The following is a 23,840-nucleotide window of genomic DNA, read 5'->3' as shown; positions in this document are numbered from 1 at the left end:
CAGTCAGAGCGCACTATCCGTACGTTAGAGGATATGCTTAGAGCGTGCGTCATGGATTTTGGTTCAGCCTGGCAGGATCATTTGCCGTTGATCGAGTTCGCTTACCACAACAGCTATCACACTAGTATTGGGATGGCACCTTTTGAAGCGTTGTATGGGCGACGTTGTCATACTCCACTCTTCTGGGAAGAAGTGGGGGAGAGACAGGCTGAAGGACCGGAGTTTATCCAGCAGGCGATAGACATTGTTGATCAGATCAAGAAACGGATTAAGACTGCACAGGATCGTTAGGCCAGCTATGCTAATATCAAGCGTAGGCCTTTGCAGTTCGAGGTCGGGGAGAAAGTGTTTCTGAGAGTGTCACCTTTCCGCAATATTCTCAGATTTGGCCTTAAGGGCAAGTTGTCTCCCAGATTTATCGGTCCGTTTGAGATCTTGGAGAGTATTGGCGATTTGGCTTATCGACTAGCATTGCCACCGCATCTATCCAGTATTCACGACGTGTTCCACGTATCTCTGTTGCGACGGTATGTGGCGGATGAATCTCATATTCTGCAGCGATCTGAGGTTCAGGTAGACAAGGATTTGACTTATGTTGAGAAACCTCTTCGCATCCTTGATTTTAAGGATAAGGTTTTACGGAACAAAGTCATTCCTTTGGTTTTAGTTCAGTGGCAGCGCCGAGGCACTGAGGAAGCTACTTGGGAGCTTGAGGACAGGATGCATAAAGACCATCCTGAGTTGTTTTGATTTCATTCTTTAAGTTTTATTCAGTTGCAAACTCTGTAAACGTTTGATTTGAATAAAGAATGTTTCTGATTTCTGTATTTGCATTCGGTACTTAAGATCTGATTTCGAGGACGAAATATCTTAAGTGGGGGAGAATGTAGTAGCCCGTGCCCTAATTGAGTAATTAAAGGATTAATGCTAATTAAATAAATTGGGGATTGGACGGATCGGAAGCTCCGAAGGGACGATCGGAAGCTCCGATCGGGATCGGAAGCTCCGATGAGGATCGGAGGCACCGATGATATTACGTCATCCATGACGTGTGGCTGGATCGGAAGCTCCGATCAGGACCGGAGGCTCCGATCACCCCTATCCGGAGTCATCAAGTGATATTTTGACACGTGGCAGATCAGGATCTTTGGAAGCTCCGATGGCAGGATCGGACGTTCCGATCGAGGTTCGGACGTTCCGATCGAGGATCGGAGGCTCCGATCGTTGTCTATAAATAGAAGGCCGAGACTTCATTTCTCCTTGCCAATTCCGGATTTCCTCTCTATTTTTAGTCATATTCGAGTTGTTCTAGCCTTCCTAGGCTTGAACCGGGAGTCGTCTAGACGTTCGGTAGTCGTAGCGGAGTTGTGCCCAAGTTCTGGAGGCATCGACATCAAAGGGCTAACGACGGACGAAGGTATAGCTTTTGCTCCCTATAAATATTTAGGAGTATGCAATAGCTTAGTTAAGGCTTTTAGAGCACTTTAATGATAGTAGTATCATTTGGCAGTGTAGAGCAGACTATAGGCGTGGACCTAGAGTTGGTAGAGCTTGCACTGTTTTGAGGTACGAAAGTACTGTTCGAGATATCCTGACTGAGTATGCATGTATTACGTGACTGCATGATTTATATGCCATGATATTATGCTGCATTCATTTGCATCTTGCTGTATCTCTTTCGAGATGTCTGTTAGTAGGGTTTTACCCTATCCTGTTAGTGGATGGACTTCCATCGATTTGGGTCCGGCGTATCCACAGTTATCTCGGTATGGGAGCCACCTCCTGAAGCGACGGCACAGCGTGCTACATACCAGGGCCCGGTCTGTCTCTGTTATCTGATCCTTGACCTCGAGTCTATAGGGAGTTCACTTTGCATGCATGTATACTCATACTCTCGCACTGAGCGTTTTATGCTCACGTCTCGTACTCTGTATTTTTTGGACACCCTATTCCATGGGGCAGGTTTGCGATTGGACGAGGAGGGTGGATCCAGGAGGGGCTAGTCAGTGGTTGGCCAGCTGGAGCTTTGTCTAGGCTTTATTACTGTTGTTTGGGTTTATACAACTATTCGATTTGGTTGTATATTATTGGATAATTACAGATTCCTTTACTTGGGATTGTATAATGTTATTGGTTTCCGCAGTTTTATTCTGATATCTGTTTTATTAAGTTAATTGCATGCCTAAGTTCTGTTTAGTAGGTGATCCGGGTAAGGGTCACTACATAGCAGGATACTATCGTCGTTTTGTGGAGAATTTCTCTCAGATAGCTAAGCCTTTGACTCAGTTGACGAAGAAAGACGTTTCTTTTGTTTGGTCTGATGCTTATGAAGACATTTTTCGTGAGTTGAGACGTCGTTTGACGACAGATCCAGTTCTTGCTTTACCGTCTGGATCATGTGGTTTTGTAGTCTTCACTGATGCTTCTCTCCAGGGTTTGGGGTGTGTGTTGACTCAGAATGGCCACGTGATCACTTTTGCTTCCAGACATCTGAAGACTCACGAGGAGAACTATCCCGTACATGATTTAGAGCTTGCAGCCATTGTCTTTGATCTTAAGATATGGCGTCACTATTTGTACGGAGAACGATTTGAGATCTTCACCGATCATAAGAGTTTGAAGTATCTGTTCACTCAGGCTGAGTTGAACATGCGGCAGAGTCGTTGGATGGATCTGTTGAAGGATTACGATTGTGAGATCAAGTACCATCCAGGTTCTTCTAATCCCGTTGCTGATGCACTTAGTCGCAAGGTTTATGTGAGTTCCCTTCATACCAGTTCAATTTCTAAGGAAGTGGAGGAGTGTTTTTCTTTAGGATTCACATTCCGTCATAAGAAAGAACAGCAAGGGATTCGTGTTTCTTCTGTGCTTGCAGAGCCAGCGTTGTATCGACGAATCCGGGAAGCTCAGAATTCTGATCTGAAGACTCAGAATTTGGCCCGCCTGGCTGAGGGTGATAATACTTCTGGTTTTCATCTGCAAGGGGACGGTCTGTTGTGTCTTTCTGGTCGAGTAGTGGTACCCGAGGATTCTACTTTGAGGGATGAGATCTTATCGCAAGCTCACCGCAGTCGATTCTCTATACATCCAGACAGCATGAAGATGTATAAGGATCTTCGCACTCGATTTTGGTGGAAAGGGATGAAGCGCAGCGTTTATCAGTTTGTATCCCGATGCCTTGTGTGTCAACAAGTCAAGGCAGAGTTTAGACAACCCGGAGGATTACTTCACAGCTTAGAGATTCCTGAATGGAAGTGGGAGCATGTGATGATGGACTTTATCACCCACTTGCCTATGTCTTCCAGGAATTGTGATGCTATTTGGGTTGTCGTGGATCGGTTGTCGAAGTCAGCGCATTTTCTTCCCTATAACCGCGATTACACCTTTGATAGGATGACGCAATTGTATGTGCGGGAGATTGTGCAATTGCATGGGATTCCGTTGAGCATTGTCAGCGATAGAGATCCGAGATTCACCTCGAGATTTTGGGGTAGTTTCCAGCGAGCCCTTGGTACTACTTTGAGCTTGAGTACGGCTTATCATCCAGAGACGGACGGACAGTCGGAACATACTATTCGCACTCTAGAGGATATGCTTCGTGCGGCAGTGATGGATTTTGGTCCAGCGTGGCATGATCATTTACCCTTGGTGGAGTTTGCCTACAACAATAGTTTCCATCGCAGCATTGGCATGGCACCATTTGAGGATCTTTATGGACGCCGTTGTCGTACACCTTTGTTTTGGGACGAGGTTGGAGAGCGTCAGGTTGAGGGTCCTCAGATGATTTAACAGATGATCGATGCAGTAGAATTGATCCGACACAGGGTTAAGGCAGCCCAGGATCGACAGGCTAGCTACGCGAACACTCACGGCAGGCCACTTCATTTTGAGGTAGGGGAATATTTTTTCTTGCGTGTGTCACCTTTCCGAAAGGTGCTGAGGTTTGGTCACAAGGGTAAGCTGACACCTAGATTTATTGGTCCTTTCAAGATTCTCGAGAAGGTTGGGGATGTTGCTTATCGTCTGGCCTTGCCACCCGATCTTTCGGAGATCCACGATGTGTTCCACGTGTCCTTGTTGAGGCAGTATGTGGCAGACGAGTTGCATATTTTGCATCCGACAGAGGTAAAGGTAGATCGAGATCTATCGTATGTGGAGAAACCCCTACGGATTCTTGACAGGAAGGACAAGGTACTTCGTAACAAGCGCATACCATTAGTTATGGTATAGTGGCAGCGCAGAGGTACAGAGGAAGCTACTTGGGATTTGGAGAGCCGGATGTTAGCCGAGCACCCCGATTTATTTTGAAATTTTGTACTTCTGTGTATCGAGTTTACACTTGTTCAGTTGTAATAAAGAACATTTGGTTGGCTATTTAAGTTTTCCTCTAAGACTTAAATTTCGAGGACGAAATTTCTTAAGTGGGGGAGAATGTAGTAACCCGCATTTTTGATTAATGATTAAATGAGTAATTAATCATGTGATCATGTTTAGATTTAGTAAGACATGATTAAGTAAGTTCCTGTTGGAATAACGGACTTCAGAAATGGATTCAGAGCACTCGAATTAGTTGAATTGGTTCAGCAGGATCGGACGGTCCGATGAGGAGTTCGGACGATCCGAAGTGGATCGGAGGCTCCGATCGAGATCGGACGCTCCGTTGGCAAGATCGGAAGCTCCGATCTGGACCAGGGCGCACGTCATCATTTACGTCAGCAAGGTGACGTCATGGCTGACGTAATATTGAGCGATCGGATGCTCCGAAGGTGCGATCGGAGGTTCCGATCGAGTTCGGACAGTCCGAGCCGGGTTCGGAGGCTCCGAACGTTGCCTATAAATAGAGGGTTCGAGAATTCATTTTCTCGCACCAATTTCCTCTCTTCTCTCTGATTCCTAAGCCTTCTAACTCAGATCTAGGGAGATCTAGGCGTCCTACGGGGAATCTGGAAGTGGCTTAGTGATCTAGACGTCGTCGCGGAGCTTTGACCTAGTTTTGAGGCTATCGTCAACAAAGGGCTAACGACGGACGCAGGTATAGCTTTGGCATCCTAAAAATATTTAGGAGTATGCAATAGCTTAGTTAAGGCTTTTAGAGCTTTATTGTTGATGCATAGATATTTGCATTGTAGTAGCAGTAGACTGGACTAGTAGGCTTGGAGTCTAGGTCAGTGGAGCTAGGTTTGACCAGCGGTGTTAGAGGTACGTAAGTACTGACCGAGATAGCCGGCATGATATATTTGCTTATATGTTGCATGAGTATGTGCTATATGTTTTATCATGTTTTAGCATGTTTTACCGTCTTAGCACATACATGATTTTACGTGTGACTGCATCCGAAGAGATGTGAGTCATTGACAGTTTCCATAGGGAACGATGATCTCATTTTGGACTCGAGTCAGGTATGACAGTTTTCATATGAGGCTTGTATCCTGTTTTGGATTCGGGTCAGGATGGGGTTGGCTCAGCCCTGATATGGAATATACGAGTACCCCGCGGAGTAGCTCTTTAGCCGGTACTGTATATTCTCGGCGCCATGAGCAAGTGTTTTCACTTGAGTTTTAAATCATCTGTGTGCGCATATTTGTATTTATATCATTGCTTCGTATTGAGAGTTCTAGCTCACACCCCTGTATTTGGGTATTGTGTACCTTGGGGCGGGGCAGGTTTGAGGCTGGACGGTCCAGGCGGCTCTCAGCAGGATTGAGCTTTGGGGAGTGCGAGGTTGTAGATGACAGGGATTTATTTACCCTGAACCTTCGATTTGGTTGTATAACAGTACTTATACACTTGTGATAGCGTCGGTTGTATTCTGCCGACTGGATTTGTTCTATTTTAATTATCCGCTCTTTACACTTTAAGTTTTTATTGCGTGTGCTTTTACTATAACTCTGATTAGATAGTGGATCCGGGTTGGGTCACTACAGCTTTGGTGAGTCCAAGCGCGCCCAACGGGAATACGACCCGAAAGACCATCTTCGTGGTTGGAATTTGAGCATCTTCCTCTCTTAGACCGAGATGCGCGCTGTAGGTATCGAGACAAGCTTCGCGTGAGCAGGCTAAAGCTCCCATAACACTCAGCCGATCGAAAGTTATGTCCGTTTGAAAGTGCATCGCCTGTTCCTCCGACCCGCAATTTGAGAGACAAAACAATAAAGAATTCATTCACTGTTGGGTGCGATCATTCCAGCACTAATGCACCGGATCCCATCAGAACTCCGAAGTTAAGAGTGCTTGGGCGAGAGCAGTACTAGGATGAGTGACCCCCTGGGAAGTCCTCGTGTTTCACCCCTTTTTCATTAATTTTTTTTAATTACTCGTACTTTTTTTTCCTCCGATTTCTCGCCGTCCTATTCCCGACTCTTACAGTTGAATCCTAGGATAGAAAAGATGCAATAGACTGAATCACTCGACGTGGACGTGCGATCTGGGTGACGCGGGTTGCTTCGGTGGGTCCCAGCGCACCCTACGGAAAAAACAACCCGAAATACCCTCTTCGGGTTAGAATTTGAGCGTGTCCGTCTCTTAGACCGAGATTCGCGCTGTAGGTATCGAGACGAACTTCGCGTGAGCAGGCTAAAGCTCCCGTAACTCTCAGCTGATCAAAAGTTATGTCCATTTGAAAGTGCAGCGCCTGTTCCTCCGATCCGCAATTCGAGAGACAAAACAATAAAGAAGTAATTTACTGTTGAGTGCAATCATAATAGCACTAAAGCAACGGATCCCATCAAAACTCCGAAGTTAAGCGTGCTTGGGCGAGAGCAGTACTAGGATGGGTGACCCCCTGAGAAGTTCTCGTGTTGCACCCATTTTTCATTAATTTTTTTTTATTACTCATACTTCTTGTTCCTCCGATTCCTCGCCGTCCTATTCCCGACTCTTTCAGTCCAATCCGCGGATAGAAAGGATGCAATACACTGAATCACACGACGTGGACGTGCGATCTGGGTGATGGAGACACTCAAATTCAAACCCGTAGATGGTCTTTCGGGGCGTTTTTCCCGTAGGGCGCGCTGTGTGTTTCAGTCTATTGCATCTTTTCTATCCGTGGATTGGACTCAAAGATTTGGAAATAGGACGGCGAGGAATCGAAAGAACAAGAAGTACGATTAAGAAAAAAAGAAATTAATGAAAAAAGGGAGCAACACGAGGACTTCCCAGGGGGTCACCCATCCTAGTACTGCTCTCGCTCAAGCACGCTTAACTTCGGAGTTCTGATGGGATCAGGTGCATTAGTGCTGGTATGATCGCACCAAACAGTGAATGAATTCATTATTGTTTTGTCTCTCGAATTGCGGATCGGAGGAACAGGCGCTTTACTTTCAAACGGACATAAATTTTGATCGGCTGAGAGTTATGGGAGCTTCGGCCTGCTCACGCGAAGCTCTTCTCGATACCTACATCGCGCATCTCGGTCTAAGAGACGAAGACGCTCAAATTCTAACCCGAAGATGGTCTTTTGGGGCGTTTTTCCCGTAGGGTGTGCTGGGACCCACTGAAGCGGCCCGCGTCACTGAGATCACACGTTCACGTCGTGTGATTCAGTCTATTGCATCTTTTCTATGTGCCAATTGGACTAAAAGAGTCAGAAATAGGACGACAAGGAATCGGAAGAACAATAAATACGATTAAGAAAAAAAGAAATTAATGAAAAAGGGGTGCAACACGAGGACTTCCCAGGGGGTCACCCATCCTAGTACTGTTCTCGCCCAAGCACGCTTAACTTCGGAGTTCAGATGGGATCCAGTTCAGTAGTGCAGGTATGATCGCACCGAGCAGTGAATGAATTCTTTATTGTTTTGTCTCTCGAATTACGGATCGGAGGAACAGGCGTTGCACTTTCAAACGGACATAACTTTCGATCGGCTGAGAGTTACGGGAGCTTCAGCCTGCTCACTAGAAGCCTCTCTCGATACCTACAGCGTGCATCTAGGTCTACGAGATGGAGACGCACAAATTCCAATCCGAAGATGGTCTTTCGGGGCATTTTTCCCGTAGGGTGCGCTGGGACCCACAAAGAAGGCCCGCGTCACCCAGATCGCACGTTCACGTCGTGTGATTCTAGAAGAAATCGGCATGTGAAAGAGTCGGAAATAAGACGGCGAGGAATCGGATGAACAAGAAGTATGAGTAAGAAAAAAATAAATTAATGAAATAGGGGTGCAACACGAGGACTTCCCAGGGGGTCACCCATCCTTGTACTTCTTTCGCCCAAGCACGTTTAACTTCGGAGTTCAAATGGGATCCGGTGCATTAGTGCTGGTATGATCGCATCCAACAGTGAATGAATTCTTTATTGTATTGTCTCTCGAATTGCAGATCGGAGGAACATGCACTGCACTTTAAAACGGACATAACTTTCGATCGGCTGAGAGTTACGGGAGCTTCAGCCTGCTCACGCGAAGCTCCTCTCGATACCTACAGTGCGCATCTCGGTCTAAGAGATGGAGACGCTCAAATTCCAACCAAAAAATGGTCTTTTCGGGCGTTTTCCCGTAGGGCACACTGGGACCCACCGAGCGGCCCGTGTCACCCAGATCGCACGTTCACGTCATGTGATTAAATCTATTGCATCTTTTCTATTCGCGGGTTGGACTGAAAGAGTCGGAAATAGGACGGTGAGGAATCGGAAGAACAAGAAGTACGAGTAAGAAAAAAATAAATTAATGAAAAATGGGTGCAACACGAGGAATTTCCAAGGGGTCACCCATCCTAGTACTGCTCTCGCCCAAGCACACTTAACTTTGGATTTCTGATGGGATCCGGTACATTAGTGCTGGTATGATCGCACCCAATAGTGAATTAATTCTTTATTGTTTTTTCTCTCGAATTGCGGATCGGAGGCACAGGCGCTGCACTTTCAAACGGACATAAATTTCGATCGGATGAGAGTTACGGGAGCTTCAGCTTGCTCACGCGAAGCCTCTCTCGATACCTACAGCGCGCATCTTGGTCTACGAGACGGAGACGCTCAAATTCCAACCCGAAGATGGTCTTTAGGGGCGTTTTTCCCTTAGGGCGCTGGGACCCATTGAAGCGGCCCGCGTCACCCAGATCGCACATTCACGTCGTGTGTTTCAGTCTATTGCATATTTTTTAAAGAGTCGGAAATAGGACGAAGAGGAATCGAAATAACAAGAAGTATGAGTAAGAAAAAAAGAAATTAATGAAAAAGAGGTGCAACACGAGGACTTCCCAGGGGGTCACCCATTCTACTACTACTCTCGCCCAAGCATGCTTTACTCCGGAGTTTTGATGGAATCACATGCATTAGTGCTGGTATGATCGCACCCAAAAGTGAATGAATTCTTTATTGTTTTGTTTCTCGAATTGTAGATCGGAGGAACAGGCACTGCACTTTCAAACGGGCATAACTTTCGATCGGCTGAGAGTTACGGGAGCTTCAGCCTGCTCACGCGAAGCTCTTCTCGATACCTACAGCGCGTATCTCGGTTTAAGAGACGGAGAAGCTCAAATTCAAACCCGGAGATGGTCTTTGGGGGCATTTTTCCTGTAGGGAGCGTTGGGACCCACCGAAGTGGCCCGCGTCACCCAGATCACACGTTCACGTCGTGTGATTTAGTCTATTGAATATTTTCTATCCGCGGATTGGACTAAAAGAGTCAGAAATAGGACGGAGAGGAATCGGAAGAACAAGATGTACGAGTAAGAAAAAAAGAAACTAATAAAAAAAAGGGGTGCAACACGAGGACTTCCCAGGGGGTCACCAATCCTAGTACTGCTCTTGCCCAAGCACGCATAACTTCGGAGTTCTGATGAGATCCGGTGCATTAGTGCTGGTATGATCGCACCCAACAGTGAATGAATTCTTTATTTTTTTGTCTCTCGAATTGCGGATCAGAGGAACAGGAGCTGCAGTTTCAAACGGACATAACTTTCGATCGGCTGAGAGTTACTGGATCTTCAGCCTGCTCACGCGAAGCTCCACTCGATACCTTTAGTGCGTATATCGGTTAAAGAGAAAGAGACGCTCAAATTCCAAAATGGAGATGGTCTTTTGGGGCATGTTTCCCGTATGTCGCACTGGGACCCACCGAAGCGGCCCGCGTCCCCCAAATCGCACGTTCACATCGTATGATTCAGTCTATTGCATCTTTTTTATCCGCGGATTGGACTAAAAGATTCGGAAATAGGATGGAGAGGAATCGAAATAACAAGAAGTACGAGTAAGAAAAAAAGAAATTAATGAAAAAAGAGGTGCAACACGAGAACTTCCCAGGTGGTCACACATCCTAGTACTGCTCTCACCCAAGCACGCTTAAATTCGGAGTTCTGATGGGATCCGGTGAATTAGTGCTGGTATGATCGCCCCCAATAGTGAATGAATTCTTTATTGTTTTGTCTCTCGAATTGCGGATCGGAGGAACAGGAGCTGCAGTTTCAAACGGACATAACTTTCGATCGGCTAAGAGTTACGGGAGCTTCAACCTGCTCACGCGAAGCTCCTCTCGATACCTACAGCAAGTATCTCGGTCTAAGAGACGGAGACGCTCAAATTACAACCCGGAGATGGTCTTTCGAGGCGTTTTTCTCGTAAGGCGCGCTGGACCCACCGAAGCGGCCCGCGTCACCCAGATCGCACGTTCACGTCATGTGATTAAGTCTATTGCATCTTTTCTATCCGCGGATTGGACTGAAAGATTCGGAAATAGGACGGTGAGGAATCGGAAAAACAAGAAGTACGAGTAAGAAAAAAAAAATTTATGAAAAAGGGGTGCAACACAAGGACTTTCCAAGGCGTCACCCATCCTAGTACTGCTCTCGCCCAAGCACGGTTAACTTCGGAGTTTTGATGGGATCTGGTGCATTAGTGCTGGTATGATCGCACCCAACAGTGAATGAATTCTTTATTATTTTGTCTCTCGAATTGCGGATCGGAGGAACAGGAGCTGCAATTTCAAATGGACATAACATTCGATCTGCTGAGAGTTACGGGAGCTTCAGCCTGCTCACGCGAAGCTCTTCTCGATACCTATGGCGTGTATCTCGGTCTTAGAGACGAAGAAACTCAAATTCAAACCCGGAGATGGTCTTTGGGGGCATTTTTCCCGTAGGGCACGCTGGGACCCACCGAAGTGGTCCACGTCACCCAGATCGCACGTTCACGTCGTGTGATTCAGTCTATTGCATCTTTTCTATCCTCAAATTGGACTGAAAGAGTTGTAAATAGGACGGAGAAGAATCGAAAGAACAAGATGTACGAGTAAGAAAAAAAGAAACTAATAAAAAAATGGGTGCAACACGAGGACTTCCCAGGGGGTCACCCATCCTAGTACTGCTCTTGCCCAAGCACGCATAACTTCGGAGTTCTGATGGGATCCGATGCATTAGTGCTGGTATGATCGCACCCAACAGTGAATGAATTTTATTTTTTTTTTCTCTCGAATTGCGGATCGGAGGAACAGGAGCTGCAGTTTAAAACGGACATAACTTTCGATCGGATGAGATTTACTGGAGCTTCAGCCTGCTCACGCGAAGCTCCACTCGATACCTATACTGCGTATCTCGGTTAAAGAGACAGAGACGCTCAAATTCCAAAATGGAGATGGATTTTTGGGGCATTTTTCACGTAGGGCTCGCTGGGACCCACTGAAGCGGCCTGCGTCACCCAGATCGCACGTCCACATCATATGATTCAGTCTATTGCATCATTTCTATCCGTGGATTGGACTGAAAGAGTCGGGAATAGGACGGCGAGGAATCGAAGGAACAAGAAGTACAAGTAATAAAAAAATAAATTAATAAAAAAGGGGTGCAACACGAGGACTTCCCAGGGGGTCACCCATCCTATTACAGCTCTCGCCCAAGCACGCTTAACTTCGATGTTCTGAAGGGATATGGTGCATTAGTGCTGGTATGATCGCACCCAAAAATGAATGAATTCTTTGTTATTTTGTCTCTCGAATTACAGATCGGAGGCACAGGCGCTGCACTTTCAAACGAACATAACTTTCGATCGGCTGAGAGTTACGGGAGCTTCAGCCTGCTCACGTGAAACTCGTTTCGATACCTATATCGTGCATCTCGGTCTAAGAGACGGAGACGCACAAATTCCAATCCGGAGATGGTATTTCGGGTCGTTTTTCCTGTAGGGCGCGCTGGGACCCACTGAAGCGGCCCGCATCACCCAGATCGCACATCTACGTCATGTAATTAAGTATATTGCATCTTTTTTATCCGAGGATTGGACTGTAAGAGTCGGGAATAGGACGGCGAGGAATCGGAGGAACAAGAAGTACGAGTAATAAAAAAGAAATTAATGAAAAAGGGGTGCAACAAGAGGACCTCCCAAGGGTCACCCATCCTAGTACTGCTCTTGCCCAAGCACGCTTAACTTCGGAGTTCTGATGGGATCCGGTTCATTAGTGCTGGTATGATCGCACCCGACGGAGAATGAATTCTTTGTTGTTTTGTATCTCGAATTGCGGATCGGAGTAACAGACGCTTCACTTTCAAACGGACATAACTTTCGATCGGCTGAGGGTTACGGGAGCTTCAGCATGCTCATGCGAAGCTCGTCTCGATACCTATAGCACGCATCTCAGTCTAAGAGACGGAGACGCACAAATTTCAACCCGGAGATGGTCTTTTGGGTCGTTTTTCCCGTAGGGCGCGCTGGGACCCACCGATGCAGCCCGCGTCACCCAGATCGCACGTCCACATCGTGTGATTCAGTCTATTGCATCTTTTCTATCCGCGGATTGGACTAAAAGAGTCAGGAAAATAGGACGGCGAGGTATCGGAGGAACAAGAAGTACGAGTAATAAAAATAAAAATTAATGAAAAAGGGGTGCAACACGAGGACTTCCCAGGAGGAAATTCTTTGTTGTTTTGTCTCTCGAATTGCGGATCGAAGGAACAGGGGCTGCACTTTCAAACGGACATAACTTTTGATCGGCTGAGAGTTACGGGGCTCACGCGAAGCTCTTCTTGTTGGGTTACTGGCGTTCAGATCAATCACGATTGATACCCGGTGCAGCGGAAGTTTAAAAATTTTATTATGGAACAATTCCATAGTGTGGGTATCAACCGTTTAACGATTAAATTATAAGTGTGTGTAAAATTAAATAACAATTATTAAATTTTACCTTCAATCTCGAAGCGAGATTATCGGTCTCCAACAGATTTCTCTGCTCTTGTTGTCTCTCCCAGGAACTGATGAACTCCTTCAATCAGGTCCACGAATGAAGGTTTAATCCCTCTGATAAATTGCACTAGAAAATCTATCAGAAGTTTTCTACGAAGAGAATAAACGAATTTGATTCGCTATTCCAGACTGCAATTCAAAATCACAGACCGGAATTTCTCACGCAGAGAAGGGAGGGGGGCGGCCGAATTTCTTTTGAGAGCTAGGGGTTTTTTCCGAAAACTGTCTCTCAAAATTATGACCAACTGTGTGTAATTTCTGTACTGCAATAACTTATTTATAATGCAGGCCACTAACACCTTAGGGCCCATTAGTCATAAGTTGAGGCCCGACAAGCAAAGCCCGCATGTTCAGAAATTAATATAAAATTCATCGTGACTCCGATTGATAAACCGATTTTACCAAAGTGCACAGAAACCATTTCTGCACATTTTAAAGTCAAGATAAATTTTCCTGAATCCGAATTCAGTGGTTTCCAAAAATGTACATCCCTATGTCATTTTAGGAAATCCTACTCCCTTACTCTTATTTAAGAAGTCCAACTTCTTTATTCATTAAATTTAACTCTTTAAATTTAACTATATCAACGGGGATTAAAACTCCATTACACTGTGTGACCCTCAATGGTTCAGGGATACAGCTAGCCGTGGGCTCACAACTCCTTGTGACTTGGAACAACGATTTCCGACTTGCCCAACGAATCATGGTAAAGCGCCTAGCAACATCGCCCCATGATTCCCTAGGTATCACTGATAGTGCCTACAAGAACCAGTAGATTTTGGTTAGCGTACAGTACGGTCCTTTCATCCATATATCCCGATCGAATCAACAACCATTGGTATATCGAGAGTCGCTCAAGATTCGATAACTATGCAATACATCTTGAAGATCAAATTAGTGACATCGCATGTGCTACTAAGAAACCATTTCTTAAATCACATCAAGTACTCTGGCCAGAGATTTGTCACACTAATATCTCCTCAGATCGCATAGGATATCCACACTCGCAAGTATGTGGTGAATCCTTGACAACAATGCATCGACTCCTATATGTGTTGTAACTGTACCCAATCCCGACACCTGATGACCCCCATAGAGTCGGTAAACGAGTCAAAGCACAGTACTAGCATATAGAGTCTCCATGATGTTTCAAGTAGTAAGGACTAATGGTGTACAACCAAAACCGCGGACTTTATCCACTCGATAAGTGATAACCACTTGGAAAGTCCGGATAGGGTAGTTCGATTATTCATCCTATGAATATCCATTTGCATGCTTCGAACATCTCCATGTTCCCTACCAATGAAACGTGGTACTCCGCATCGCAAATGCTAGTCTCAAACTCGAGCGATCCTTATCCTTATTATCGGACGGCTCAATCGACTAGGAACAGTTTAGAATATACAGTGACTATAAGATGTATTTCATGATAGACATCCCCATGTTCTACCACATCTTACATACACTATAGTATATTCAAGGTCTTTATCAAAACAACAATAGTATATCACAATATAACAATATGAAGAAAGATAAAGTCATTGCCATTAATAAAAGTGTAAATTATATTAAACAAAAGATTGTTTTTTACAAAGAGTCATCAAAGCCCATAGCCACAAGTTGGCTCACTGGGCACCCACTCTTTCATTCTCGATACCTACAGCGCGCATCTCGGTCTAAGAGACGGAGACGCACAAATTCCAACCCGGAGATGGTCTTTCGGGTCGTTTTTCCCGTAGTGCGCACTGGGACCCACCGAAGTGACCCGCGTCACCCAGATTGCACGTCCACATCATGTGATTCAGTCTATTGCATCATTTCTATCCGTGGATTGGACTAAAAGAGTTGGGAATAGGACGGAGAAGAATCGGAAGAACAAGAAGTACGAGTAATAAAAAAGAAATTAATTAAAAAGGGTGCAACACGAGGACATCCCAGGTGGTCACCCATCCTAGTACAGATCTCGCCCAAGCACGCTTAAATTCGGAGTTCTGATGGGATCCGATGCAATAGTGCTGGTATGATCGCACCCAACAGTGAATGAATTCTTCATTGTTTTGTTTCTCGAATTGCGGATCGGAGGAACAGGCACTGCACTTTCAAACGCAAAGCTCGACCTGATACCTACAACGCGCATATTAGTCTAAGAGACGACGAATCTCAAATTCTAACCTGGAGATGGTCTTTCAGGTCATTTTTCCCATAGGGCACGCTGGGACCCACCAAAGCGGCCCGCATGACACAGATCGCACGTCTCACGCGAAGCTCGTCTCGATACCTACAGCATACATCTTGGTCTAAGAGACGGAGATGCTCAAATTCCAACCCGGGGATGGTATTTCGGTTCGTTTTTCCCGTAGAGTGCGCTGGGACATATCGAATCGGCCCGCGTCACCCAGATCGCACATCCACGTCGTGTGATTTAGTCTTTTGCATCTTTTCTATCCAAAGATTAGACTGAAAGAGTCGGGAATAGGACGGCGAGAAATCAGAGGAACAAGAAGTTCGAGTAATAAAAAAAGAAATTAATGAAAAAGGGGTGCAACACGAGGACTTCCCAAGGGGTCACCTATCCTAGTACTGCTCTCGCCCAAGAACGCTTAACTTCGGAGTTCTGATAGGATCCAGTGCATTAGTGCTGGTATGATCGTACCCAACAGTGAATGAATTCTTTGTTGTTTTGTCTCTCGAATTGTGGATCGGAGGAACAGGCACTGCACTTTCAAACGGACTTAATTTTTGAACGGCTGAGAGTTACGGGAGCTTCACCATGCTCACGCAAAGCTCGTCTCGATACCTATAATGCACATCTCGGTCTAACAGACGAAGACGCACAAATTCCAACCCAAAGATTTTCTACTGGGTCATTTTTCCCGTAAGGCGTGCTGGGACCCACCAAAGCGGCCCGCGTCACTCACATCGCACTTCCACGTCATGTGATTCAGTCTATTGCATCTTTTATATCCGCGGATTGGACTGAAAGGGTCGGGAATAGGATGGCGATGAATCGGAGGAACAATAAGTACGAGTAATAAAAAAAGAAATTAATGAAAAAGGGGTGCATCCTAGTACTGCTCTCGCCCAAGCAAACATAACTTCATAGTTCTGATGGGATCCGATGCAATAGTGCTGGTATGATCGCTCCCAACAGTGAATGAATTCTTTATTGTTTTGTCTCTCGAATTGCAGATCGAAGGAACAGGTGCTACACTTTCAAATGAACATAACTTTCGATAGGCTGAGAGTTACGGGAGCTTCAGCCTGCTCACGCGAATATCGTCTCGATACCTATAGCGTGCATCTCGGTCTAAGAGACGAAGTCGTACAAATTCCAACCCATAGATGGTATTTCCGGTCGTTTTTCCCGTAGGGCATGCTGGGACCCACCAAAGCGGCCCGCGTCACACAAATCGCACGTCCACATTGTGTGATTCAGTATTTTCATATTTTATATCCGCATATTGGATTGAAAGAGTTGGGAATAGGATGGCGAGAAATCGGAGGAACAAGAAGTACGAGTAATAAAAAAAGAAATAAATGAAAAATGGGTGAAACACGAGGACTTCCCAGGGGGTCACCCATCCTAGTACTGCTCTCGCCCAAGCACGCTTAAGTTCATAGTTCTTATGATATCCGATGCATTAGTTCAGGTATGATCACACCCAACAATGAATGAATTCTTTATTGTTTTGTCTCTCGAATTGCGGATCGGAGGAACAAGCGCTGCACATTCAAACGCACATAACTTTCGATCAGCTGAGAGTTACGGGAGCTTCAGCCTGCTCATACGAAGCTCGTCTCGATACCTACAGCACACATCTCGGTCAAAGACACGGAGACGCACAAATTCCAACCCGAAGATGGTCTTTTGGGTCGTTTTTCCCGTAGGGCACGCTGGGACCCACCGAAGCAGCCCGCATCTCCCAGATCGCACGTCCACGTCGTGTGATTCAGTCTATTGCATCTTTTATATCCGAGGATTGGACTGTAAGAGTCGGAAATAGGATGGAGAGGAATCGGAGGAACAAGAAGTATGAGTAATAAAAAAAAAATTAATGAAAAAGGGGTGCAACAAGAGGACTTCCCAGGTGGTCACCCAACCTAGTACTGCTCTCGCCCAAGCATGCTTAACTTCGGAGTTCTGATGGGATCCGGTGCATTAGTGCTGGTATGATCACACCCAACAGTGAATGAATTCTTTGTTGTTTTATCTCTCGAATTGCGGATCGGAGGTACTGGCGCTACACTTTCAAACGGACATAACTTTCGACCGGCTGAGAGTTACGGAAGCTTCACCCTGCTCACGCGAAGCTCGTCTCATTACCTATAGTGCGCATCCCGGTCAAATAGATGGAGACGCACAAATTCCAACTTGGAGATGGTCTTTCTAGTCGTTTTTCCCGTAGGGCACGCTGGGACGCACCGAAGCGGCCCGCATCACCCACATCGCACGTCCACGTCATGTGATTCAGTCTATTGCATCTTTTCTATCTGAGGATTGGACTGTAAGAGTCGGGAATAGGACGGCGAGGAATCGGAGGAACAAGAAGTACGAGTAATAAAAAAAAGAAATTAATGAAAAAGGGGTGCAACACGATGACTTCCCAAAACAGGCGCTTCACTTTCAAATGGACATAACTTTCGATCGGCTGAGAGTTACGGGAGCTTCACCCTGCTCACGCAAAGCTCGTCTCGATACCTATAGTGCGCATCCCGGTCTAAGAGACGGAGACGCACAAATTCCAACTCAGAGATGGTCTTTCGGGTCATTTTTCCCGTAGGGCCTGCTGGGACCCATCGAACCGGCCCGCGTCACCCACATCGCACGTCCACGTCGTGTGATTCAGTCTATTGCATCTTTTCTATCCGAGGATTGGACTGTAAGAGTTGGGAATAGGACGGCAAGGAATCGGAGGAACAAGAAGTACGAGTAATAAAAATAGAAATTAATGAAAAAGGGGTGCAACACGAGGACTTCCCAAGGGGTCACCCATTCTAGTACTGCTCTCGCCCAAGCACTCTTAACTTCGGAGTTCTGATGGGATCCGGTGCATTAAGGCTGGTATGATCGCACCCAACAGTGAATGAATTATTTGTTGTTTTATCCCTCGAATTGCGGATCGTAGGAACAGGCGCTACACTTTTAAACGGACATAACTTTCGATCGGCTGAGAGTTACTGGAGCTTCAACCTGCTCACATGAATCTCGTCTTGATAACCATAGCGCGCATCTCGTTCTAAGAGACGGAGACACACAAATTCCAACCTGTATATGGTCTTTTGGGTCGTTTTTCCAGTATGGCGCGCTGGGACCCACCGAAGCGGCCCGCGTCACCCAGATCGCACGTCTACATCGTGTGATTAAGTCTATTGCATCTTTTCTATCCGAGGATTGGACTGTAAGAGTCAGGAATAGGACGGCGAGGAATCGGAGGAAAAATAAATACGATTAATAAAAAAATTAATGAAAAAAGGGGTGCAACACGAGGACATCTCAGGGGGTCACCCATCATAGTACTGCTCTCGCCCAATCACGTTTAACTTCGGAGTTATGATGGGATCCGGTGCATTAGTGTTGGTAAGATCGCACCCAACAGTGAATGAATTCTTTGTTGTTTTGTCTCTCGAATTGCAGATCGGAGGAACAGGCGCTGCACTTTCGAACGGACATAACTTTCGATCGGCTGAGTATTACGGGAGCTTCAGCCTGCTCACGCGAAGCTCATCTCGATACCTACAGCGCACATCTCGTTCTAAGAGATGGAGACGCAAAAAATTCCAACCCGGAGATGGTCTTTCGGGTCATTTTTCCCGTAGGGCGCTCTGGGACCCACTGAAGCGGCATGCGTCACCCAGATCGCACGTCCACGTTGTGTGATTCAGTCTATTGCATCTTTTCTATCCGCGGATTGGACTTATAGAGTCGGGAATAGGACGGCGAGGAATCGGAGAAACGATAAGTACGAGTAATAAAAAAGAAATTAATGAAAAAGGGGTGCAACACGAGGACTTCCCAAGGGGTCACCCATCCTAGTACTGATCTCCCCCAAGCACGCTTAACTTCGAAGTTCTGATGGGATCCGGTGCATTAGTGTTGGTATGATCGTACCCAATAGTGAATGAATTCTTTGTTGTTTTGTCTCTCGAATTGCGGATCGGAGGAACAGACGCTGCACTTTCAAACAGACATAACTTTCGATCGGCTGAGAGTTACGGGAGCTTCACCCTGCTCACGCAAAGCTTGTCTCGATACCTATAGTGTGCATCTCGGTCTAAGAGATGAAGACGCACAAATTTCAACCCGTAGATTGTCTTTCGGGTAATTATTCCCGTAGGACATGCTGGGACCCACCGAAGCGGCCTGCGTCACCCTCATCGCACGTCCACGTCGTGTGATTCATTCTATTGCATCTTTTTTATCCGCGGATTGGACTGAAAGATTCGGGAATAGGACGACGAGGAATCGGAGGAACAATAAGTACGAGTAATAAAAAAACAAATTAATGAAAAAGGGGTGCAACACGAGGACTTTCCAGGGGGTTACCCATCCTAGTACTGCTCTCGCCCAAGCACGCATAACTTCGGAGTTTTGATGGGATCCGATGCATTAGTGCTGGTATGATCGCATCCAATAGTGAATTAATTTTTTTATTGTTTTGTCTTTCGAATTGTGAATCGGAGGAACAGGAGCTGCCCTTTCCAACGGACAGAACTTTCGATCGACTGAGAGTTACGTGAGCTTCAGCCTGCTAACGCGAAGCTTGTCTCGATACATATAGCGCGCATCTCGGTCTAAGAGATGGAGACGTACAAAATCCAACCCGAAGATGGTATTTCGGGTCATTTTTATAGTAGGGCGCGCTGGGACCCACCAAAGCGGCCCGAGTCACCCAAATAGCACATCCACATCATGTGATTTAGTTTATTGCATATTTTCTATCCGCGGATTGGAGTGATCGAGTCAGGAATAGGACGGCGAGGGATCAGAGGAACAAGAAATACGAGTAATAAAAAAAGAAATAAATGAAAAAAGGTGCAACACGAGGACTTCCCAAGGGGTCACCCATCCTAGTACTGCTCTCGCCCAAGCATGCTTAAGTTCGGAGTTCTGTTGGGATCCGATACATTAAGGCTGGTATGATCGCACCCAACAGTGAATGAATTCTTTATTGTTTTGTTTCTCGAATTGCGGATTGGAGGAACAAGCGCTGCACTTTCAAACACACATAACCTTCGATCGGCTGAGAGTTACGGGAGCTTCAGTCTGCTCACGCGAAGCTCGTCTCGATACCTACAGCACGCATCTTAGTCAAAGAGACGGAGATGCACAAATTTCAACCTGGAGATGGTCTTTCGGGTCATATTTCCCGTATGGCGCGCTGGGACCCGCCAAAGCGGCCCGCATCACCTAGATCGCACGTCCACGTTGTGTGATTCAGTCCATTGCATCTTTTATATCCGAGGATTGGACTGTAAGAGTCGGGAATAGGACGGATAGGAATCGGAGAAACAGGAAGTACGAGTAATAAAAAAAGAAATTAACGAAAAAGGGGTGCAACACGAGGACTTTCAAGGGGGTCACCCATTCTAGTACTGCTCTCGCCCAAGCATGCTTAACTTCGGAGTTCTGATGGGATCCGGTGCATTAGTGCTGGTATGATTGCACCCAACACTGAATGAATTCTTTGTTGTTTTGTGTCTCGAATTGCGGATCGTAGGAACAGACGCTGCACTTTCAAACGGACATAACTTTCGATCAGCTGAGAGTTACGGGAGCTTCAACCTGCTCACGCAAAGCTCGTCTCGATACCTATAGCACGCATCTCGGTTTAAGAGACGGAGACACACAAATTCCAACCCGGAGATGGTCTTTCGGATCGTTTTTCCCGTAGGACATGCTGGGACCCACCAAAGCGGCCCGCGTCACCCAGATCGCACGTCCACGTCGTGTGATTCAGTCTATTGCATCTTTTCTTTCCGAGGATTGGACTGTAAGAGTTAGGAATAGGACGGTGAGGAATCGGAGGAACAACAAATATGAGTAATAAAAAAAAATTAATGAAAAAAGGGGTGCAACACGAGGACTTCCCTGGGGGTCACCCATCCAAGTACTGCTCTCGCCCAAGCACGCTTAACTTCGAAGTTCTGATGGGATCCGGTGCATTAGTGTTGGTATGATCGCACCCAACAGTGAACGAATTCTTTGTTGTTTTGTCTCTCGAATTGCGGATCGGAGGAACAGGCGCTGCACTTTCAACCAAACATAACTTTCGATCAGCTATGAGTTACGGGAGCTTCAGCCTGCTAACGCGAAGCTCGTCTCGATACCTACAGCGCACATCTTGGTCTAAGAGACGGAGACGCACAAATTCCAACACGGAGATGGTCTTTTGGATTGTTTTTCTCGTAGGGTGTGCTGGGACCCTTCGAAGCGGCCCGCATCACCCAGATCGCACGTCTACGTCGTGTGATTCAGTCTATTTCTTCTTTTCTATCCGAGTATTGGACTGAAAGAGTTGGTAATAGGACAACGAGGAATCGGTGGAACAAGAAGTACGTGTAATAAAAAAAGAAATAAAGAAAAAGGGGTGTAACACAAGGACTTCCCAAGGGGTCACCCATCCTAGTACTGCTCTCGCCCAGGCACACTTAACTTCGGAATTCTGATGGGATCCAATGCATTAGTACTGGTATGATCGCACCCAACAGTGAATGAATTCTTTATTGTTTTGTCTCTCGAATTGCGGATCGGAGGAACAGGCGCTGCACTTTCAAACGGACATAACTTTTGATCGGCTGAGAGTTACGAGAGCTTCTGCCTGCTCACGCGAAGATCGTCTCGATACCTACAGCGCACGTCTCGGTCTAAGAGACGGAGAAGCTCAAATTCCAATCCGGAGATGGTATTTTGGGTCATTTTTCCCGTAGGGCGCTGGGACCCACCGAAGCGGCCCGCGTCACCCAAATCGCACGTCCACGTCATGTGATTCAGTCAATTGCATCTTTTCTATCCAAGGATTGGACTGTAAGAGTCAGGAATAGGACAGCGAGGTATCGGAGGAACAAGAAATACGAGTAATAAAAAAAGAAATTAATGAAAAAGGGCTGCAACACGAGGACTTCCCAAGGGGTCACCCATCTTAGTACTGCTCTCGCCCAAGCATGCTTAACTTCAGAGTTTTGATGGGATCCGGTGCATTAGTGCTGGTATGATCGTACACAACAGTGAATGAATTCTTTGTTGTTTTGTCTCTCGAATTGCGGATCGGAGGAACAGGCGCTGCACTTTCAAACGGACATAACTTTCAATCGGCTGAGAGTTACGGGAGCTTCACCCTGCTCACGCAAAGCTCGTCTCGATACCTATAGCGCGCATCTAGGTCTAAGAGACGAAGTGTAGTAGCCCGTAACCAAAATCAGTAATTAAGGAATTAATCATTATTCTTGGGAAGAGTTCGGAAGCTCCGAAGGTGAGTTCGGAAGCTCCGAACAGGATCGAAAGCTCCGATGGTATTACGTCAGGCATGACATGTGCTCCGATCACCCCTATCCAAAGTCAACAAGTGATATTTTGACGCGTGGCAAATCAGGATCTTCGGAAGCTCCGATGGCAGGAGCGGACGGTCCGATCGATGTTCGGACGTTCCGATCGAGGATCTGAGGCTCCGATCGTTGTCTATAAATAGAAGGCCGAGAATTCACTTTCAATTGCCAATTCCGGATTTCCTCTCTACTCTAGTTGTATTCGAGTTGTTTTAGCCTTCCTAGGCTTGACCCGGGAGTCGTCGAGGCGTTCGATAGTCGTAGCGGAGTTGTGCCCAAGTTCTGGAGGCATCGACATCAAAGGGCTAACGACGGACGAAGGTATAGCTTTTGCTTCCTATAAATATTTAGGAGTATGCAATAGCTTAGTTAAGGCTTTTAGAGCGCTATAATGATAGTAGTATCATTTGGCAGTGTAGAGCAGACTATAGGCATGGACCTAGAGTTTGTAGAGCTTGCACTGATTTGAGGTACGGAAGTACTGTTCGAGATATCCTGACTGAGTATTCATGTATTATGTGACTGCATGGTTTATATGTCATTGATTTATGCTGCATTCATTTGCATACTGAGCTATCTCCTTCGAGATGTCTGTTAGTAGGGTTTTTCCCTATCCTGTTAGTGGTTGGACTTCCATCGATTTGGGTCCGGAATATCCACTGGTATTATGGTATGGGAGCCACCTCCTGAAGCGACGGCACAGCGTGATACATACCAGGGCCCAGTCTGTCTCTGTTATCTGATCCTTGACCTCGAGTTTATAGGGAGTTCACTTTGCATGCATTTATACTCATACTCTCGTGCTGAGCGTTTTATGCTCACGTCTCATACTCTGTGTTTCTGGACACCTTATTCCATGGGTCAGGTTTGCGATTGGATGAGGCGGGTGGATCCAAGAGGGGCTAGGCCGTGGTTGGTCAGCTGGAGCTTCGCCTAGGTTTATTTTTATTGTTATTTGCATTGATACAACTGTTCGATATGTTTGTATAATATTTGGGTATTTACAGATTCCTTTACTTGGGATTGTATTTTGTATTTGGTTTCCGCAGTTTTATTCTGATATCCGTTTAATTAAGTTAATTGCATGCCTAAGTTCTGTTTAGTAGGTGATCCAGGTAAGGGTCACTACATT

The 23,840-nt window shown here is 46.1% G+C and overlaps 24 non-coding genes and 2 pseudogenes across 24 annotated transcripts; 2 read left to right on the top strand and 24 right to left on the bottom strand.

The window, feature by feature from the left end:
• Positions 1-6,170: 6,170 nt before the first annotated feature.
• LOC140867888 (5S ribosomal RNA) lies at positions 6,171-6,289 on the top strand. The gene has a single exon (XR_012145328.1). It is a non-coding gene; the product is annotated as a 5S ribosomal RNA (ribosomal RNA).
• A 398-nt stretch (positions 6,290-6,687) lies between these two features.
• LOC140868894 (5S ribosomal RNA) lies at positions 6,688-6,806 on the top strand. The gene has a single exon (XR_012146293.1). It is a non-coding gene; the product is annotated as a 5S ribosomal RNA (ribosomal RNA).
• Positions 6,807-7,133: 327 nt separating this feature from the next.
• On the bottom strand, positions 7,134-7,252 carry LOC140868276 (5S ribosomal RNA). Its single transcript, XR_012145701.1, has one exon. It is a non-coding gene; the product is annotated as a 5S ribosomal RNA (ribosomal RNA).
• A 400-nt stretch (positions 7,253-7,652) lies between these two features.
• LOC140868141 (5S ribosomal RNA) lies at positions 7,653-7,771 on the bottom strand. Its single transcript, XR_012145572.1, has one exon. It is a non-coding gene; the product is annotated as a 5S ribosomal RNA (ribosomal RNA).
• Positions 7,772-8,154: 383 nt separating this feature from the next.
• LOC140867948 (5S ribosomal RNA) lies at positions 8,155-8,273 on the bottom strand. The gene has a single exon (XR_012145386.1). It is a non-coding gene; the product is annotated as a 5S ribosomal RNA (ribosomal RNA).
• A 398-nt stretch (positions 8,274-8,671) lies between these two features.
• LOC140868475 (5S ribosomal RNA) lies at positions 8,672-8,790 on the bottom strand. The gene has a single exon (XR_012145891.1). It is a non-coding gene; the product is annotated as a 5S ribosomal RNA (ribosomal RNA).
• Positions 8,791-9,171: 381 nt separating this feature from the next.
• LOC140869486 (5S ribosomal RNA) lies at positions 9,172-9,290 on the bottom strand (annotated as a pseudogene).
• Positions 9,291-9,692: 402 nt separating this feature from the next.
• On the bottom strand, positions 9,693-9,811 carry LOC140868391 (5S ribosomal RNA). Its single transcript, XR_012145810.1, has one exon. It is a non-coding gene; the product is annotated as a 5S ribosomal RNA (ribosomal RNA).
• Positions 9,812-10,212: 401 nt separating this feature from the next.
• LOC140868903 (5S ribosomal RNA) lies at positions 10,213-10,331 on the bottom strand. Its single transcript, XR_012146302.1, has one exon. It is a non-coding gene; the product is annotated as a 5S ribosomal RNA (ribosomal RNA).
• Positions 10,332-10,729: 398 nt separating this feature from the next.
• Positions 10,730-10,848, bottom strand: LOC140869117 (5S ribosomal RNA). Its single transcript, XR_012146507.1, has one exon. It is a non-coding gene; the product is annotated as a 5S ribosomal RNA (ribosomal RNA).
• Positions 10,849-11,249: 401 nt separating this feature from the next.
• LOC140867974 (5S ribosomal RNA) lies at positions 11,250-11,368 on the bottom strand. The gene has a single exon (XR_012145412.1). It is a non-coding gene; the product is annotated as a 5S ribosomal RNA (ribosomal RNA).
• Positions 11,369-11,767: 399 nt separating this feature from the next.
• Positions 11,768-11,886, bottom strand: LOC140869191 (5S ribosomal RNA). Its single transcript, XR_012146578.1, has one exon. It is a non-coding gene; the product is annotated as a 5S ribosomal RNA (ribosomal RNA).
• Positions 11,887-12,285: 399 nt separating this feature from the next.
• LOC140868867 (5S ribosomal RNA) lies at positions 12,286-12,403 on the bottom strand. Its single transcript, XR_012146266.1, has one exon. It is a non-coding gene; the product is annotated as a 5S ribosomal RNA (ribosomal RNA).
• Positions 12,404-15,078: 2,675 nt separating this feature from the next.
• Positions 15,079-15,197, bottom strand: LOC140868643 (5S ribosomal RNA). The gene has a single exon (XR_012146050.1). It is a non-coding gene; the product is annotated as a 5S ribosomal RNA (ribosomal RNA).
• A 504-nt stretch (positions 15,198-15,701) lies between these two features.
• Positions 15,702-15,820, bottom strand: LOC140868839 (5S ribosomal RNA). The gene has a single exon (XR_012146240.1). It is a non-coding gene; the product is annotated as a 5S ribosomal RNA (ribosomal RNA).
• An 890-nt stretch (positions 15,821-16,710) lies between these two features.
• LOC140869759 (5S ribosomal RNA) lies at positions 16,711-16,829 on the bottom strand (annotated as a pseudogene).
• Positions 16,830-17,228: 399 nt separating this feature from the next.
• LOC140867891 (5S ribosomal RNA) lies at positions 17,229-17,347 on the bottom strand. The gene has a single exon (XR_012145331.1). It is a non-coding gene; the product is annotated as a 5S ribosomal RNA (ribosomal RNA).
• Positions 17,348-18,122: 775 nt separating this feature from the next.
• Positions 18,123-18,241, bottom strand: LOC140869596 (5S ribosomal RNA). Its single transcript, XR_012146791.1, has one exon. It is a non-coding gene; the product is annotated as a 5S ribosomal RNA (ribosomal RNA).
• A 397-nt stretch (positions 18,242-18,638) lies between these two features.
• Positions 18,639-18,757, bottom strand: LOC140869181 (5S ribosomal RNA). The gene has a single exon (XR_012146569.1). It is a non-coding gene; the product is annotated as a 5S ribosomal RNA (ribosomal RNA).
• Positions 18,758-19,157: 400 nt separating this feature from the next.
• On the bottom strand, positions 19,158-19,276 carry LOC140868952 (5S ribosomal RNA). The gene has a single exon (XR_012146348.1). It is a non-coding gene; the product is annotated as a 5S ribosomal RNA (ribosomal RNA).
• Positions 19,277-19,676: 400 nt separating this feature from the next.
• LOC140868991 (5S ribosomal RNA) lies at positions 19,677-19,795 on the bottom strand. The gene has a single exon (XR_012146385.1). It is a non-coding gene; the product is annotated as a 5S ribosomal RNA (ribosomal RNA).
• Positions 19,796-20,195: 400 nt separating this feature from the next.
• Positions 20,196-20,314, bottom strand: LOC140868858 (5S ribosomal RNA). Its single transcript, XR_012146258.1, has one exon. It is a non-coding gene; the product is annotated as a 5S ribosomal RNA (ribosomal RNA).
• A 400-nt stretch (positions 20,315-20,714) lies between these two features.
• Positions 20,715-20,833, bottom strand: LOC140867918 (5S ribosomal RNA). Its single transcript, XR_012145358.1, has one exon. It is a non-coding gene; the product is annotated as a 5S ribosomal RNA (ribosomal RNA).
• Positions 20,834-21,232: 399 nt separating this feature from the next.
• On the bottom strand, positions 21,233-21,351 carry LOC140870437 (5S ribosomal RNA). Its single transcript, XR_012147399.1, has one exon. It is a non-coding gene; the product is annotated as a 5S ribosomal RNA (ribosomal RNA).
• A 399-nt stretch (positions 21,352-21,750) lies between these two features.
• On the bottom strand, positions 21,751-21,869 carry LOC140868759 (5S ribosomal RNA). The gene has a single exon (XR_012146160.1). It is a non-coding gene; the product is annotated as a 5S ribosomal RNA (ribosomal RNA).
• Positions 21,870-22,267: 398 nt separating this feature from the next.
• LOC140869165 (5S ribosomal RNA) lies at positions 22,268-22,386 on the bottom strand. The gene has a single exon (XR_012146553.1). It is a non-coding gene; the product is annotated as a 5S ribosomal RNA (ribosomal RNA).
• Between the last annotated feature and the right edge of the window lie 1,454 nt (positions 22,387-23,840).

This window comes from Henckelia pumila, chromosome 4, assembly GCF_033568475.1.
Source record: "Henckelia pumila isolate YLH828 chromosome 4, ASM3356847v2, whole genome shotgun sequence".
NCBI classification, from domain to species: Eukaryota; Viridiplantae; Streptophyta; class Magnoliopsida; order Lamiales; family Gesneriaceae; genus Henckelia; species Henckelia pumila.
Note: the sequence above shows the minus strand (reverse complement) of the source record. Positions and strands in the feature narration are given on the sequence as shown.